Here is a 10610-nt window from a genome sequence, read left to right on the forward strand (position 1 = left end):
ACTGACAGAGTCATGAGGAATTCAATACAATACTTAGACTCTACTAGTTTTATGTCAAATAAATAAGGAAAAATTATGATTACAAAGACATCTTTCCCCTTGAGAAACAAAAAGTCCATTTTTGACCAACTGTTCCCTACACACACATAAATGTTATTGTAAACTTCTTTAGAGAAGCAAGACATATTTGTCTTCCTGACACTAAATTTTAATATATGGTAATTTTTCACAAAAGTGAATGGGCTTCAATATCTTCCAAACACGTAGAGTGTGTTCAGTATTACCTCCTTAAGTCATCAATACAAAATAATAGATTCCATCTGTGTGTTTCTACAGTGTCACCATCAAGCAACCACCCAAAAGTCCTGACACTTACTAGTGCAATGTAGTGGCCTCAGTTGGGGCTATTCCACAGTGAACCACAACAGCAACAAGGTGGTTCATTCCATCAGGATTATCTGTGTCATTTGAAGTGTTAAATAGAGGGAGTTCTAAAGAAAAAAAAATATGCAACAAGAAAGTCTTATGTTTCAATGAAGATGATCCACATATGTAACTTGTTCAGGTATAGACCTAGAATCATGGGCAATTCAATCCTTTGTGTGCTTCCTGCTTGCTGATCTTCTTAGTAATATTTTTGTTCCCTGGACAGAGTTTCTGTGTTGCTAAAGCCTAAAGGGTTTTTTTTTATATGTTTTGCTTCACATCAATGGAAATGTCTAAAAAGTCTTAATCTTTGCTGCTTATAATTTCATAAGTAAGACATCAGGTTTAATTTATTAATGTACCATGAAAAATATCATGAACCCACACCAGGGCTAGTGTGCTATTATTATTTTTACTATCAATATAATCATTAGGTAAGCAACCATTTTGTTTTTCCTTCTTTCTCATTTTGTAAAATATAGTAATTGCACGGGGCAGGTAATTTAAGAATTAATGCACAGCTTGGTGCAACTAGTTGTAAAAAAAAAACTCAATTTTCTGTTCTAATCTTGTTCTGAACTTCTTAGAAGGGATTACTCCAACCTTTTCCTCTGAGTGGCTTCACTATGGAAGAGATTTGCTAAGAACCTAAGGATCTCTTTCCTAGACCAGCCCTGGTATGCCAAAGCTGTTTCCCCTGAATTGACAACAAAAATAAAGTGCTCAAAATAAACTGAATTGCTGCAGCAGGTATTCCCATTAATTCAAAATAGTACTGGTTGACTGCAAACTTCTGGACCAATATTTTTCTTTAATGCTGAGCACTGGTACCCAAAAGACCAATGGTGGCGAATTTAGAGACTGTCGTTAGAATTTCCATTGGCTCAATGCCATCTGCCAACAAATCAAATATGAATGGTGAAAATAAGAAAACTTTTGGCAAAAACTGAAGAATAGATGAATTGATGAAGAACTGTGGTGTATATACACAATGGACACCATGCAGTCATTAAATATAAGATATCCTGACATTTGCTAGGATACGGATAAACCTGTAGGACATTTTGACAAGGAAAATGAGACAGGCATAGAAGGACAAACGCTGCATGAGCTGACTCATATGTGGATCTAAAAATGTAGAACTCAGAAAAACAGAGGCAACGGTGACTATAAGAGGCGCTGGGGTGGAGACAAGGGAGCTATACTGAACAACTTTTCATATTTCTTCTTTTGAGAAGCACCTACTTGGATCTTTTGACCAGTTTCTAATCAAGCTATTCATTTTCATATAATGAATTGTTTTAGTTCTTTATGTTTTAGATATTAACCCCACATAAAATTTATAGTTTGCAAACAATATCTCCTGTTTGATTTCTATTAATCTTTACTTATTCTTTGCTGGATAGAAGCTTTTGTGTTTGATGTAATCCTACTCATCTATCATTTGTCAGAACCCACTGACAATCTGTAATTCCTGGTACAGCAGAGATGCATAAAGAAAGACACAGCAGGGATGCATAAAGAAAGACACACGCACACGCACACATCCAGTAGAGAATAAGCAGCAGCTTTATTTTTTCCCTCCTTCTTTTATACAGCAAAAATGAAACACATCTTTCTGGCAGCTTAATCTTATCAAGCACGGATAAACATTCTCAGAGTAATTTTGTTCATGGTCACAGTGCTCCGTACTTCTTATTATCTGAGTTGTAGTTAGTTAATTTCCTGGCAATCACATATCTATATCTCTATAGATTTTAAACTTGGCAAACATTCTTTTCTCTTATCTTCTCAAGACTGCAACAAGGACACAGCTCAAGGAGTTCATAGTTTCTCACAGAACCCCTTTGTTTTGCTAAACACAGCAAAACTTAACTGTTTGTGTGAGTGAGCACACAATCATTGCTCTCATGGTCAAAGCTTTAGAGTATATCCAAAAGAGTCTTTGCCCAGATTAAAGTTATGGAGTGTTTCCCTCAGGATTCTTCTCAATAGTTTTATGCTTTCAGATCTTGTTTTTAAGTCTTTATTCCATTATGCATCAATTTTTATATAGAGCTAGTGATAAGGTATTGATGGCACACCCTTTCCTTTGGAAATGCATCACTGGTGTTTGAGCTGCCTCCTCTAGGTCTATAAAAGTTTTAGATGTTAGCATTTTTTCATTGATAAAATGAGACACAGATATTGTCAGGTCTTGTCCATCAAGATTCATGCATAACCTTGACCATACTTACTCTGTATTCATCTTTCTCCTCAAACCTCATGGATTCCCATGAATACAAGAATATTCAGTACCTGTGTCTAGTAATGCTAAAATGGCTTGCTCATTTATTCTGTCCAATAAATTGCTATTTCTATACATGGCCTCTATTTTCCCAACACAGCATGCACAAATAAAGCTGGAGCTGGGCTCTGTGGAAGATCTTGACTTGTTCCCTGGTGGCAGTTGTGGGGAAAGGATACTCCCACATCGGGGCAGTAAGCATAGTCTTAGCTTCTCTATTCTCATGGTGCTTAGAAAACCACTGTTCAGCCAGGCTCAGTGGAGCATACCTGTGATGCCCGTGGCTCAGGAGGCTGAGGCAGGAGGACTATGAGTTCAAAGCCAGCCTCAGCAACTTAGTGAGGCCCTTAGCAACTTAGCAAGACCCTGCTTCTAAATAAAGTATATCAGTAAAGAATAAAGTATATGTTGCTCAGTGGTTAAGTGCCACAGGTTCAATCCCCAATACTGAAAAGAAATGCATTCTCCAGGTTTTAGCTTTTCCCATAGTCTTACCAAAACAGTAGTAGATTGATCATCAGCTTCTTCCACAGGAGACCCCACTGTATTTAGATCATTATACATCTGGCTCCTCATTACCTGTATTCTTCCCTTTGTTATTCCTTTGCCCTCTCTTATCTTCCACTTTCTGATCAATTCATTCTCCTCTCTCCCTATGGCCTTGGCTGCTTGAGAAACAGAAAAGCCTACTAGAGGGTTCAGGTTCAATACCAAAGCCCCCTAAGATTGCCCCAGAGCCATCTGAAGATCTTTCATTCCTGCTATAAATGTTTCTTTATCAGGATCAATGCAGTTCAACATATAAAGAGCATACAAGGCATTCTATGATGATGAACACATAAACAAGCCTGCTGCCAAGGTAGACTCCTGCTTCCATGTTCAAAATCTACTACTGCTGTTATAAAAAGAAGGAAAAAGTGGGATAGCAAAGATAGGAGTGTGTGCTCAGTGAAGATTCAGTTTCATGCATCACATTTTCAAATTCTTCCCTTCAGATATTTTGTGCCTGAGAGGAAATAAGTGAATGAAATCTTTCCAGGATAAATGAAATCAGATACATAAAGTGAGAAGCACAGTACTAATATGGTAAACACTTCTCTGATAACTTTTATCCTGTTTTTTTTCCAGGTAAAACAATAATGCAATAACATTAAGATGAAGGATTTTAACATTTAAGCAATAATTTTGAGGAAATCATGTCAGTATTTGATGTACATTCTTATGTAAAGTTGGAAATCTTAGGAGTTATAGTAAGAAAAGTTACTTAATGTAGAACTTTATGGGCCATGTACAGGAAAGAAAATTCAAAAAAAATTACTGAGATGGTTGTTAGAAATATGTACAAAAATATGCAACATAAAAGTATGGAAAACAGAAGAAATGTAGATGAAGAGGTACAGCATGGGGGTGACCACAGTGTTTTAGGGAAGAAACAGAACTAGAATATTGCAATTCACAACATTTTCCTTGGGAACTACAATGTCATTTAGCTCTGAGGTCAGTAATCAATCAAATAGAAGAAGCTGCTTTGCTGAGGAGTCTCCCCAGGGCCCTGTTCATATCCTTGTTCCTCAGGCTGTAGATGAAGGGGTTCAGCATGGGGGTGACCACAGTGTACATCACTGAGGCAATCATGGTTCTCTGGGAAGAATGGGTCACAGCAGAACTGAGGTGAACCCCAAATCCTGTTCCATAGAACAAGGAAACCACACAGAGGTGAGACCCACAAGTGGAAAATGCTTTATACTTGCTCACAGAGGAGGACATTCTCATTAAGGAGGAGACAATCTGAGAGTAAGAGTAGAGAATCCCAGTGACAGGGAACACACCCAGCAGGGCAGCCACCACATACAGAAAGATGTTGTTGACAAGGGTATCAGAGCTGGCCACCTTGAGAAGATGAGACAGTTCACAGAAAAAATGTGGGATTTCAGTGCCTGTGGAGAAGGTCAGTTGATTCAACAGCAGAACATGAGTGAGGGAGACCCAGAACATGATGAGCCAAGACATGAGAACCAGTAGGACACAGAGCCAGGGGTTCATGATGATGGTGTAGTTCAGGGGGTGGCAGATGGCCACAAAGCGGTCAAAAGCCATCACAGTCAGTAGGAAATTATCCATCCCAAGAAAGAGAAGAAAAAAATACACCTGGGTGAGGCACTGTATGTAGGAGATGTCCTTGTTCTGTGCCTGGATGTTCTGGGACCGTGGTGCAGATTAAACAGACATCAGTGAAGGACAGGGTGGAGAGGAAGAAGTACATAGGGGTGTGGAGGTGGGGGTCAGTGCTCGTGGCCAAGATAATGAGCAGGTTCCCCAGGATAGTGACCAGGTACATGGAAAGGAACAGTCCAAAGAGAACAGGCTACAATTCGGGGTCATCGGACAAGCCCTGGAGGAGGAACTGTGATAATCCTGTGTGGTTTTCTGCTTCCATGTATATAGTGTGTCTTCTGGTTCAGAAGGTAAAATCAGAGGAGTTGGGGTGTAGCTCAGTGGTAGAGTGCTTGCCCAGCACATGTGAGACACTAGATTCAATCCTTAGCACCACATAAAAAACAAATGAATAAAATAAAGGAACTTGTCCATCTACAATCAAATTTTTTTTAAAAAAGGTAAATCAACATTCACTGAACAGCCATGCTTTCTTTGCATTAACAGAAATCTCTTTTTTCATTGACTAATGAGTTTAATTTTCTTTTAAAATATATGTATGTAAGCTAACTTTTCATATACTGTAGACTAGACAATTGAAGACAACTAACATCTTTTCCTTGAAATTTCCATACTTCTTTATCCTACAGCTTTATGATCATCTTTAAACACAGAATATTTAATTCAACTACCTTTATTTATGAGTGGATACATCATAATGACATGACAGTTTTCTCTCAATGCCTTTTTTCTTTCTTAAAATGTGGTTTTGCTATTACCAATTTAGACATATTTTTATTAGTTTAAATCAATCACACAGAATAATGGGTTTCACTTTACATCCTGTTTATAACACACTTTGATCATACATACCCACCTATTACCCTCCTTTGCTCCCTTATTCCTGTAGATTTTAAAACACCTTTCATCTCAGTAGTACTCTCAGTAAATAAAGTTGCTATTGTTATCATTAATATTATTTAAAACTCATGCTTTATGTTTTGGTGATATATATAGGTATAGATCTCGTGTGTGTGTGTGTGTGTGTGTGTGTGTGTGTGTGTGTGTGTGTATGGTATAAATATGGGATTCTTTTTTTTCATGTGTGTGTGGTGCAGGAATCAAACCCAGGGCCTTGTGCATGCAAGGCAAGCACTCCACCAACTGAGCTATATCCCAAGCACCAATATGGGATTTTTGAGTCAGATTTTCAGTAACAGAAGTTTGCTCCACCAACACATCACCTTTCATATTATCTTTGTGACCTTGAGAAAGCTATTTAAACTCTCTCAACTACCAGTACTTCTATAGCAGAAGGAGTAATTATTCCCTACATGGTAGGATTGAAAAGCATAATTAAATAAGATGATTCAATTTTTCTACTATGATTTCTACTGTGATACAGTGGGTATTTCATAAATGTGAACTCCTGTTCTTCATATCTCAATAGATCTGTCGCACATGGCTATCATTCATCAATCTCTCTCTGAAACTGGGTCAGGCATCTGGGATGGAGCTCTTATTGGTGTAAACTCAACAGCTATCTTCACACTTCTAGTGTCATAGAGCACTACTAATTGACAGCAATCCCTATGGGTGCTTCTTTCAGAGAGCACCTGCTGGGTTATTCTTCCAATAGGAGGCAAAAGCATGTGGACCAGCCCCACAACAGGAGAGAAAAGCATGTGAGGGAATGGGCATTCATGTGTCTGTGCTCTTGAATGGGAATTTATTGTATCACAGGGATCACAGCTAAAGGCCAAGAAATGTAATTCATGGATTTGATCCCAAATATCCAAAAGTTGTATAATCTATCTATCCTACAGGAAAAAAAGGATAAACTTAAGGTTTAAAAATAAATATTTACATTCTGTGACAGAAAAATCAGTGCTATAAATGTCTAGAGAATGAGGCATTTATAAAATCCACTGAGGATCAGGTTAATCTGTGAAGACAGGTAAGAATGTCTGCTCTGAAATAGGAATGCTTCCACTGAGAGGAAAGATGAGTCACTGTTAATCAGGGGAAGTGAGGGAAGAAAACAGAATGTCTACTTGCCCAGTTGGTGGGTGAGCTGGTACACAAGGGATGGAGAAGCCAGCGTGCTGGAGAGCAGGGGACAAGACTCAGGAGGAACAAAGTGTATGAAGCCCACAGTGAAGCTTCTATAATCTTCCTTTAAGACTCTCTCAGGGCTTATTTCCTTTGTGGCTTGTGATGGTTTTGTCTTATTGATTCTTTCCAGGGATGTAAATGGTGCCTCTCACCTTACAGGTCCTGAGCAACTGCAAATGTTGGAAGTATAATAAATATTGTAATTAAAACGTCTCCTGTGACCCAAAAGATAAATTTTTTAACATCATATCCCCAAAGATAGGCACAGAATTAAATTGTGGAGTTATGAATTATCCTTATATTTCTTTTAAAATAGATATGAATGCATATTATATAAAGATCAACAAGTAAAACCAATTCCGGGAATGGAAGACAATGTAAGAAAAGTTTGCCAACATTACTCATTACAAAAAAATTAAGTCAGTGATGTGAAATTATAACCAAAACACAATATATGAAAAGGATTTGAGGAAACTTAACAGCCATTAGTTGGGGTGGCAGCCAATGCTTAAGGCCTGAGATTGTCTGTAAAGGAAGATAACAAGGACAGTTCTCAAGCCCAATAAAGAATGGTTGCTTCAAACCACATCCAAGAGGAGATGCTACATTAAACACTGCAGTATTATGTCAAAATCATGAACATGCCAAGGAAGTCTCCTGCAATTTCAATCATTCAATACTTTCCAAAAACTGAAGAGATTTGTATAAAAGAAAAGGAAGTCTGAGTGTTGAATATCAGATAAAACTATATTGATGGTAGATATTTTGTGTATCTTAAGTTAAAATGAAAACTACAATATAGATATACCAAATATACCTACTGTGTACTTGGTAAGTCAGATATACCAATAAAATAATTAAGCATACCAAAAAGAATCCAATAAACTTGAAACAAAATAGGCAGTACCTTGTACATAGTATATATTTGGTGAATTGTTAGCAAATAATTGTATGCAAGAAGTTGGACAGCAGCCTAAATTTATAGAAAAGAATCCAGAAGAGTTGGAAACTGAGGAAATAACACTTTCAGGAGAGATGCTCTAGAATGCAAATAGTGAGAGAAGGAAACAGAAGAATAACTGGAAGATACAGTTCTTAATGGAAACTCAAGTGCATTCACAGCACTCTAGTGAAACCAGAACTAAAAGAGGCAGTCAGTATACATAGGTAAATGGAGTCAGATCCATCAAGGAGGCAAATTTGGGTCTGGGAAGTTGGAGAGAGACTGAAATGCTAATGCCTTCAAGAGCTCTTCCTCCACCATTATCAAGATAATCTGCCCCTGCTCCAACCTGTTGCTAAGGTAACCTGTCTAAGGGATTGTCCCTCCCTACAGGTTGTTGTTAATTACACCCCATCCTGCCTGGATCACTTTTCCAGTGGCCCTCCAGCCCACCTGTTTACCACCTTTGAGCCATCCTACCGAGCATTTCCTGGGCCTAGTCACATGTGCTGGAAGGGAGAAAGAGCAGGAGAACAAAGGAAGCCTAGGACATATAAAAAAGCAAAACACCCTCGCTTCTTGGGATCCCAGAATACCAGCTATGGCCCCCTTCTCCCTCCTGGGAGGAGTCTGTAACCCTTTTTAAATAAACCCTGCTTTATATGCTTGCCTCGGTGTGCTTCTCTAATGTTCAAACTTAACATGTGAGGGAGCAGAACTCGTCACCAATAACCGGCTGTATCACTAGGGAGGACTTAACCTCCTTAGACTAAAGAAAAAAATGTGCCTGCTCTCACTGTTCTGGAGGTGAAGCCCCATACCTGCTTTCTCTCTGTGCTCTTACTCCACCTGCATTACAGGGACACTCTGCCAATCTCCAGTGGTGGTCACAGAAGCTTTCCCTTCCCCACACTGGTTGTGAGGAAGCCCATGTGAGCCTTCATGGAAGACTGGGACCAGGGAAACATAGGTGAGGGGCACCAGGAGCATTATTTAAATTCTCTACTATTTCCAGGTTTAAATTCTCAGAGCTCCTCATTAAAGAAATTGTTGTATTTTCTTTATACTCTCCAAACAATTTGGTTCCCTTGGGGTGCAAAGAAGAGAGCAGGGTAGAAATGTTCCATTGATTTTTCTGGGGAGCAGTGGCAGGGAGAAATGGTTTTAGTTCCTCCAAGGGGAAAAAAAGTATCTTTTTTTGCTTTAATTTGATTTAAAAGTCATAAGATATCCCATAATGAATGGTTATTTTCTACAAAGAATCTGTCCCAGGATCCATCTCCTGTGATGTGCCTCCTTTGAACAATCTTTGGACATTATTGACATCATTTTGGATTCACAATGTTATAGGAAAAAAAGAGAATTTTTTTTAGTTCTCTTTAACTTTTTACTTTACAAAGTTATTTGTCAACTTATTTATTTAAATTGACAGATAAGAGGAACTTATCATTTTTAATGAGGATACATAATATAAGCTCTAAATTTTTCAACAATGGAATATATGATCACTACTTTAGTCATTGAGGTACACAGTAGGCCCCTTACATGGAACACTCTTTGACCAACACTTCTGCTCACCACCTCCCAATGGCCCCCACTGCTGGTAACTACTGATCTGCTCTTTTTCTATAAGATCAACTTCTTAAAAATTCCCAAAATGAGGGAGATCATGTGGTATCTTTTTTGCTTGGTGTATTTCAATTAATATAATGTTCTCCAGATTCATACATCTTGTGTCAATGACAGGATTTCTTTCTATTTATTTTTACTTATGACATATTTCTATGATAAAGTTATCATAAGTAAACTTTGTCATGAAAAATAAAAAGTTTGTTTCCATTTTCTAGGTAGTATTTGGTTTTGTGTATATACATGTTTTCTTTTTTTCACCCTATGCTGATGGACACTAAAGCTCAGCTGCAGAACATGGGAGAGTAGGCATCTCTTAAACATGCTCATCTTATTGACTTGGATATATGTCCAGTAATGCAACAGAGGGATCATATTGCAGTAATAGTTTTATTTCAGAAGGTTAGATGTCTATTTTCATGAAAGTAGGAAAAGTTCAGATGTACTGAGTCCAGAGCTGACATGTCCAGGCAGATCCAAACTAAACTGTCTTCCCATCTTTTCCCCTTCCCTACTTTTCCCCTTCCCAGCCAATAATCATAGGAGTTGATCATAGGAGTCTTCTATTTTCAAGGTTTTTGTTTTTTACTTCTACAGATGAGAGAAAACATGAAATTCTTGTCTTTCTAGGTCTGTTTTACTTCACTTAACATAATGTTCTCCAGTTCCATCCATTTTCCTGCAAATGACATGATTTCATTCTTCTCCATGGCTAAATACTACTCCATTATATATATAAGGCTTGGTTTGGTGGGGGGTGGGGGTGTTTGTTTGTTTTCCAATCCATTCATTTGTTAATGGGCATCTATATTAATGCCATATGTTGGCTCCTGTGAATAGTGCCACAATAAACATGGATATGTAGGAATTCTGGTTTGTTCACCAAAGTCTCTGATAGTGAAGTCTTGGTCCCCAACACACCAATAGTCAGAGGTGGGGCTTTTAGGAAGCGATTGCATCATGAAGACTCTACCTTCTTCATCAGTGGGTAAGTCCATTAATAGCTGAATGGACTACTAGAAGTGGGACCTAGTTGGAGGAAGTAGGTTTCTGCCC

The 10610-nt window shown here is 38.2% G+C and overlaps 1 pseudogene; it reads right to left on the bottom strand.

Moving 5' to 3' along the window:
* Nucleotides 1-4222: 4222 nt before the first annotated feature.
* On the bottom strand, nt 4223-5150 carry LOC143410915 (olfactory receptor 7D11-like; annotated as a pseudogene).
* Nucleotides 5151-10610: the final 5460 nt, after the last annotated feature.

Source organism: Callospermophilus lateralis, chromosome 1 (assembly GCF_048772815.1).
Source record: "Callospermophilus lateralis isolate mCalLat2 chromosome 1, mCalLat2.hap1, whole genome shotgun sequence".
Lineage (NCBI taxonomy): Eukaryota > Metazoa > Chordata > Mammalia > Rodentia > Sciuridae > Callospermophilus > Callospermophilus lateralis.